This window comes from Argopecten irradians, chromosome 5, assembly GCF_041381155.1.
Source record: "Argopecten irradians isolate NY chromosome 5, Ai_NY, whole genome shotgun sequence".
NCBI lineage: Eukaryota > Metazoa > Mollusca > Bivalvia > Pectinida > Pectinidae > Argopecten > Argopecten irradians.
Genome location: NC_091138.1, coordinates 43,201,291 through 43,208,869, shown reverse-complemented (window position 1 = coordinate 43,208,869; position 7,579 = coordinate 43,201,291). Strand labels below are relative to the sequence as shown.

The window sequence follows — 7,579 nt, the reverse complement described above, 5'->3', positions numbered from 1 at the left end:
TCATATAAATTCTATTCCTTCAAATTTAAAATCTCCTATTTTTGTATCATGAAGAACTATATCATCCCCCTTAACAGTAAAACACGAGTATATAGGAAGCATCCTTTCCATCGACTTCCTCTTTGATTTTAATGCAACTATCATTTGATCATTTGTCCCAGGAATAAATTTGAATGACATGAAAATCCTCTCACTTCATTTTTAACACCTATATATATCTTATTTCTATGTCATCAAATTTGTCGTTTGCTATAATCATCATGTTGGTTGCTCTTCTTTCATCTATCTTGTCGTCATACTTAGTTCTGGCAGCTCGTCAGCGGAAGGAAGAACCAACGCTTGTGTATATCGCTCCAAACAGAGGATTCAGTGGATCATATACCACTGAAAAAAATAACCAGGAATATCATTAAGAAAAATTAAACCAAAATAAGATAATGAGTCATTAACAGGACTGACAAATATCTGGATTATAAAACTCAATATTTCTTACATATAACAGTGTGTTATTCACTTAATGTCACTTTCCACTCCAGTGTGGATTACATTACTTGTTCTGACAATCATGGAACATGATTGATGATTGAGTTACCAGTATACACTGTATGTTTCGCGTTTCCGACATGTTTTGAAGAAAGTTAATACGCTAAAACCTGGGTTTGAGACATTATGTTTCTGTGTTGCTTTTCTCTCATAGCATTGTAGTTTGTATGCCAAGTCGTGATGTGCAATATTGGTCCAGTGGCACTCGAGATAGACTTTATCCAATATGAGGGTATTCAGACTGATTCAACTACTTCCCCAGTTTTCGTTGTCGTCCATTCTTTAACCTAAGTCCACCAACATATTTAATTTTTTCCCATTTTTGGACTGTTGCCCACTCACTAAACTGTCTTGAAACCTATAATGACAGAAAAGATTACAAATTACGCCAAAGCAAAGTCATGAAAAAATGTACATTTATACAAACAGGGAAATACAGTGGAAGTTTTCTTCTCAATTACAACCACTGCCTATAATTAGCAGGTAGTAATAAATATCAAAGAAATTCTAAGGTGATTGGTGGTAAGTATTGTGACATTGTGACTTTAAATAAAAAATTGGACAAATTATTTGAAATAATATCCTATATACTAAAGTTCCATTTGATCTGTAGAATCTAAATCAACTTAAAACATGCTCCACTTACCCAACACCATGTGTGTCAAGAGATAACAAACTTAAGGCTAATTCTCGCTGTGTTTTAGCGATATATATTTAGTAATGGATACTAATGGAAACAAAAATGTCTACTAATGAAGACGATTTTATTTTTTTAGTCACACTACGGAGGGATACTTTTGAGAAAAATAGATTGTGCAGTTTTTTTTAATCCAGAAGTATTAAAGTTGTGATGTATGCTTTATTTCTAATATCATACTGCGAGTTAATTGACAGAAGAACATACTGCATTCAGTGCACAAAGCAGCCATAGTTTAAATATTCTTACTTTATCTTTTACTTATCTGCCCATACACCCTGCATACTTTTTTTGAAAAAATTAGAATACCTTTACATGTAAGGATATCCTGATAGCCATAACCAATATTCTTGTGTTCTCTGTACAAAGGGGGCAATAACACTATTTCTAATTCCAAGCATCGTGCTTAACATATATAAAGCTAAAAAATTAGAAGAACAAATATATTAGTTATGTATGCAGTAAATGATTGCGTAGTTAAAATCAGGGTATAGTACGTCTTTGTGTATTGCATTGTGTTGTATGTGTACGATATGTTTGCCAACCCTGTCCAGCCATCTATGGAGGGAGGGACTTCCCCCGAGTATTTCGATCCCCATTTTAGCGCCAATTTATTTGCTAGAAAGTCTCCAAATTCTTTTAATATCTATACAATTTCCTAATAAAATCTGACTATTACCATCTACAGAAAGAACAGGTCTCAAATATGCAAATATCAGCCTTTACTATTTCTTCAGTAGGGGTTATTACGTAAACTTTTTCGCGACGTTTTAAATGTTTAACCCCACGTGAACTCTTTCGAAGAAGCTTGGACGCTAAAGTATGCGCGTGACTTATTAACTAATCGATGATACCCCAGTGCTTAGTTCAGCTGAACACTGTCGTTAGTGATGCTCCAACACTGTTATATTTCAATTTCCCAGCGAATTAAGAAACCGCCTCATGGTATCACCAATTAAAGTGAACAGTGGGCGCTCCATACGCTTTAAAGAAGCCACCACAGGTCAACCCAATGTATCCATAGTTAGATTAGATTCTTCTAATGGGTTATAATACAATATAATAGAGAACGGAGGCCGGGTAATTGAACTAAGGATCGCCCCCCGCAATAACGAGCCTGCATTGCTAGATAGACAGGCTAAGCGATAGCTAGCTTTATAGTGCTGACTACACAACTTTCATTGCACTAATAATGTGAAGGCCAAGTCCAATATAAATCCGGATTACAGATGTTACAATACATGAGGACTGTAGATCTTACTTTCTCATTTTTATGGGTGACTGCACAGAGAGCATTTTCACTTTTGCTGTGTAAATAGTCGTGGGAGGGGATAGTATAACCAAGCGTTCGTATATAATAGATAAACCCTTGGAATATTGACTTCCTATGATGTACTTGTTAACACAAGGCGAGATTATTTATTAAATTATTATTATAGTAATTTCTTATACACTTTTTGTGAATTGTTGCCTTTCTCGCAACTTGTCAGTAAAGACCCAGCAGGGAATCCACTTTTAATGTCTATTGATCTCATACACTAACTCCAGGTTTCTGTCATCCACTGTTAATAGTTTTCCGCTATTGAACTAGGCGTACAAGTTCAGACAATCCCATTCTGCAGTGGGCCTCCCGTGACTCCCAAGAGTGTGATTTTTGTGTGTTTTGAGGCTCCAAGGTGTTCAAAACTCCACATAGCAGGACATTGTCTCTTGGTCTGTAGATATTGACAAAGTTCCGTGTAACAGGTAAGACTTGAGGCCATGTATTTTGTGTACCGTTTTACACTCTTTATGAATGCTGTAACAGGTTCTGTACCAACAGCTATTTTATAATGGACCACAGATTCATTTGTAATTGGGGAAGTAAAATGGAGTAATTAAGAGTCCATGTAAAAACAGGGGTGATAATATCTTGGACCAATTTTCTGTGGTATATATTATGTGTGGAAGGATGTAGAGAACAAGGATAAGAATTTGCCGAATACTGAACACAATCATCCCGAAAATTCAACTGAGCGCTGATTTTAACAAGGCGAAGGACGTGCATTGCCACACTCTGTAAGGTTTACTGGGGCGGCGTATCGCCTGCACTCCAGTCATGGACGGTCGATGGATATGAGCTTTGATACTTCAATTGTTGCTGTCACAAATCGACATATTTATAAATTACAACTTTTCTTGTACTCCATGTCGACGTGGCCATCAGCCATCTCTTTTATTATCGCTCCTGCCACATAACGACGATCTAAGTCCCTCGGCGTGTATTAAAAGCGCTTACATTCAGATCGATATTGTACCGTTCGATTCAAGCTCATTAATGATTTATTTACGTCATTTCTTAAACTTAAAAAGGATATCGGAGCAGGTGCCCCGTTTGCGGATCAGGAATGCATTTTCTTTTTTCTTAGAAATTGTGTAATGTTTTTCAAATTCAATTAGGTGAAATTATTTAGTGATGTTTATGTAATATTTAGTATCAATGAGTTACATTTAAACGAAAAGAAAAAATGATTACATATTGATGAAATAACCGAAATTTCGATGGATGGGTCGAAATAATATCTTAAATCCCTTTTCACCGAAATCCGTTTCATAATTTATTATTGAACTTCCCACGTGTTTTACCAGACTGGCGAAAGTTTTACGTTGCTGAATATTGGACCGTGTATACTTAAATGGGAGAAATGAAGAAGAGAAAAAGGTATATCCAGTTATATAGGGATCATATAACGTGATAAGATCAAATGGTTTATCTTAGATTGCTCAAAGTCATGATAAACTGAATAAGGTTTACTTCAGTAACTGGAGTGCATGTGCTTTCAAATAGCAATGCTCAACCATATTTTTTTTATGACTTTATGCAGTCAAACTGTATCTAATATTTGTTTTGCCTTGTCTTTCTGATCACAACACAGCAGAACAGATTGAAAAATGGATGAAAAACGAATTTTTTATACATTTTTGAAAAAACGAAAATCCAACCTCCCAAAACTGCTTTTTTGTTAAATTTGAAAAAAACATGTACCTCGCTCATCCTCGGAAGTTAAATAGGATTTTGCTATTACTTTTTGCATATATATATGCCAACTGCAATGTTCTACTAAAAAGCAGATCATTCTTTCATTTTTTGCAATGTTCTACTCCAAAGCAGCCGGCGAGGAACTTATGTTTATAACATCCGATGAAGTTGCAGGGCAAGGGCTTGGTGGGAGTGTGACATCACTGTCGCTCTCAAATAGGTCTTGTGAAAATGGATTCCTACCAGGCATAACATAACCATAATCCATAATCATTTCTGTTTACATGAATCATACATTTGGAGATTTTTTATAAGATATTTCATTGCTGAATGCTATAACAACAATGTATGTAATACTTGGCTGTCTTTCATATCAATCAAAAGAAAAGCAATGTTGGTATTAAAAGCATAAATTGCACAAAGTACATGTATATAAAACATAGTGGTTTTAGGGACATCCATACAGATAAAATAACCAGGAAAACTAATCACCTGCTTTCTAAAATCATTTACCTTCGTGTTGTTTTACGTTCCTACCGACCCTCTTTTTTTGCAAGTTAATGGAAAAGTTGTCTTAAACACAGTTTTTTAGCTCACCTGGTCCGAAGGACCAAGGTGAGCTTATGCCATACCGTGGCGTCCGGCGTCCGTCTGTCTGTCGTCCGTCGTCCGTCGTCCGTTCGTGTCCGTCCGTCCGTCCGTCCGTCCGTCAACAATCGACTTCTTCTCCATAACCGCTGGTCGGATTTCAACAAAATTTGGACTGGTAGCATCCTTATGGGCTACTAACTGAAAATTGTACAAATGATGGGGCTGACCCCCCAGGGGCCTGAGAGGCGGGGCCAAAAGGGGTCAATTTGGCTATTTCCATATAAACGACTTCTTCTCTGAAACCAAGCATGGGATAGCACCCATAATGCAATGGTAGCATCCTTATAGGGTGGGGATTCAAAATTGTACAAATGATGGGGCTGACCCCCCGGGGGCCTGAGGGGCGGGGTCAAAAGGGGTCAATTTGGCTATTTCCATATAAACGACTTCTTCTCTGAAACCAAGCATGGGATAGCACCCATAATGCAATGGTAGCATCCTTATAGGGTGGGGATTCAAAATTGTACAAATGATGGGGCTGACCCCCCGGGGGCCTGAGGGGCGGGGTCAAATGGGGTCAATTTGGCTATTTCCATATAAACGACTTCTTCTCTGAAACTAAGCATGAGATAGCACTCATAATGCAATGGTAGTATCGTTATAGGGTAGGGATTAAAAATTGTACAAATGATGTGGCTGACCCCCTGGGGGCCTGAGGGGCGGGGTCAAAAGGGGTCAATTTGGCTATTTCCATATAAACGACTTCTTCTCTGAAACCAAGCATGGGATAGCACCCATAATGCAATGGTAGCATCCTTATAGGGTGGGGATTCAAAATTGTACAAATGATGGGGCTGACCCCCCGGGGGCCTGAGGGGCGGGGTCAAATGGGGTCAATTTGGCTATTTCCATATAAACGACTTCTTCTCTGAAACTAAGCATGGGATAGCACCCATAATGCAATGGTAGTATCCTTATAGGGTGGGGATTCAAAATTGTACAAATGATGGGGCTGACCCCCGGGGGCCTGAGGGGCGGGGTCAAAAGGGGTCAATTTGGCTATTTCCATATAAACGACTTCTTCTCTGAAACTAAGCATGGGATAGCACCCATAATGCAATGGTAGCATCCTTATAGGGTGGGGATTCAAAATTGTACAAATGATGGGGCTGACCCCCCGGGGGCCTGAGGGGCGGGGTCAAAAGGGCCAATTTGGCTATTTCCATATAAACGACTTCTTCTCTGAAACCAAGCATTGGTATAGCACCCATAATGCAATGGTAGCATCCTTATAGGGTTGGGATTCAAAATTGTAATACAAATGAATGTGGATGACCCCCCGGGGGCCTGTAGGAGGCGGGGTGTCAAATGGGGTCTAATTTGGCTATTTCCATATAAACGTACCTTCTTCATCTGAAATAGACTAAGCTGAGATAGCACCTCATAATGCAATGTGTTGTATCTTTATAGGTTTGGGGATTCAAAATTTGTACAAATGATGTGGCGGACCCCCGGGGGGAGCGTGAGGGGCGGGGGTCATAAAAGGGGTTCAATTTCCATATAAATGACTTTTTCTCTGCAACTTAACATGGGATTACGCTCATAATGCAATGGTTACATCCTTATAGGGTTTGGTAATGGTGGTTACGTGTATGAATGCCACCTTGGTGGTGATTTTTTTTCCACTTCTTGACTGCGGTCGACTTCTTTCCCGTTTGTTGGTTCTGAGGCTCACCTGTGTAACCCGTCACGACTATTTTTTTCATTCATGTTCAGAAGTGGTTTCGTCCTTGTCTTTTGGAGAAGTTTGCCATCAAGTTTGTAGCCTTTTGAGATACAAACAACTAATGAAGATTCTGGAGCCTCCACAGTCGCTTTAGATATTTTTGATTTACTATCATCCTGGGATGCATCCCAGTGACGCTCAATTGTTTGACCCTTGGCCTGGCCTGACCAGTCACTCTTGACTTCTTGTTCCGTTGTCCAAGTTACAATCTCTTCGGTAGTTTCCTCCATTTGTTCTTCGTCGTTAAACGTACAAACAAACGAATCAAGTTTATCATCACTGCAACCCATGTCTCTAGTTCTCACTTTATCAGTGTTAATAGATTTGCTATATTTCCTTGGTTCCTCTGTGTTCATCGACGTGCTATATTTTACGAGGCTCTGCGTCTGTATTTGTCCATGAATTAGTTTTAATTGGCCGTCGGCTTTTCGAAATGACCTCCAGTTTCATAGTCCTCTGACACCACTTCTCTCAGATCTGTTTGTACACCATCACTGTAGGTGTTTTTTCGCTTTGTGTTACATCCTGCATTTTTAAGCTGATCCATTCTCATGAACATCATGACATCGGTTTGAGTGCCACCGGAATACATTTTGTCAGCCTCCGTCATGGTACCTGCACTGCCGAGTCGCGCTCGGTCCGTCATCGTCGACTTATTATCATTGTATAGTTTCATTGTGTTGGTACTAGCATCAAGCTTCCAGCCATAGTCCGTGTTGGCAGCTTTGTTTATGACGTGAGGTTGAGCCTCAACTCCAACTGTTCTGGTGGGAACAGGAGCACGTAGTTCTATGTCAACATCATAGTCGCCTACACCGATGGTTCGCAATGAATATTCCGAAAACTGTACTCCTCGTTCCATTGTGTGAGCCCTGTGGTCACAATTCACACCGATACTGCGCACATTTTTGTGTAGTACTTCCCTCAGAGCACTCCTCATCTC

The 7,579-nt window shown here is 39.3% G+C and overlaps 1 pseudogene; it reads right to left on the bottom strand.

The window, feature by feature from the left end:
• LOC138324434 (soluble calcium-activated nucleotidase 1-like) lies at window positions 1-6,992 on the bottom strand (annotated as a pseudogene).
• Between the last annotated feature and the right edge of the window lie 587 nt (window positions 6,993-7,579).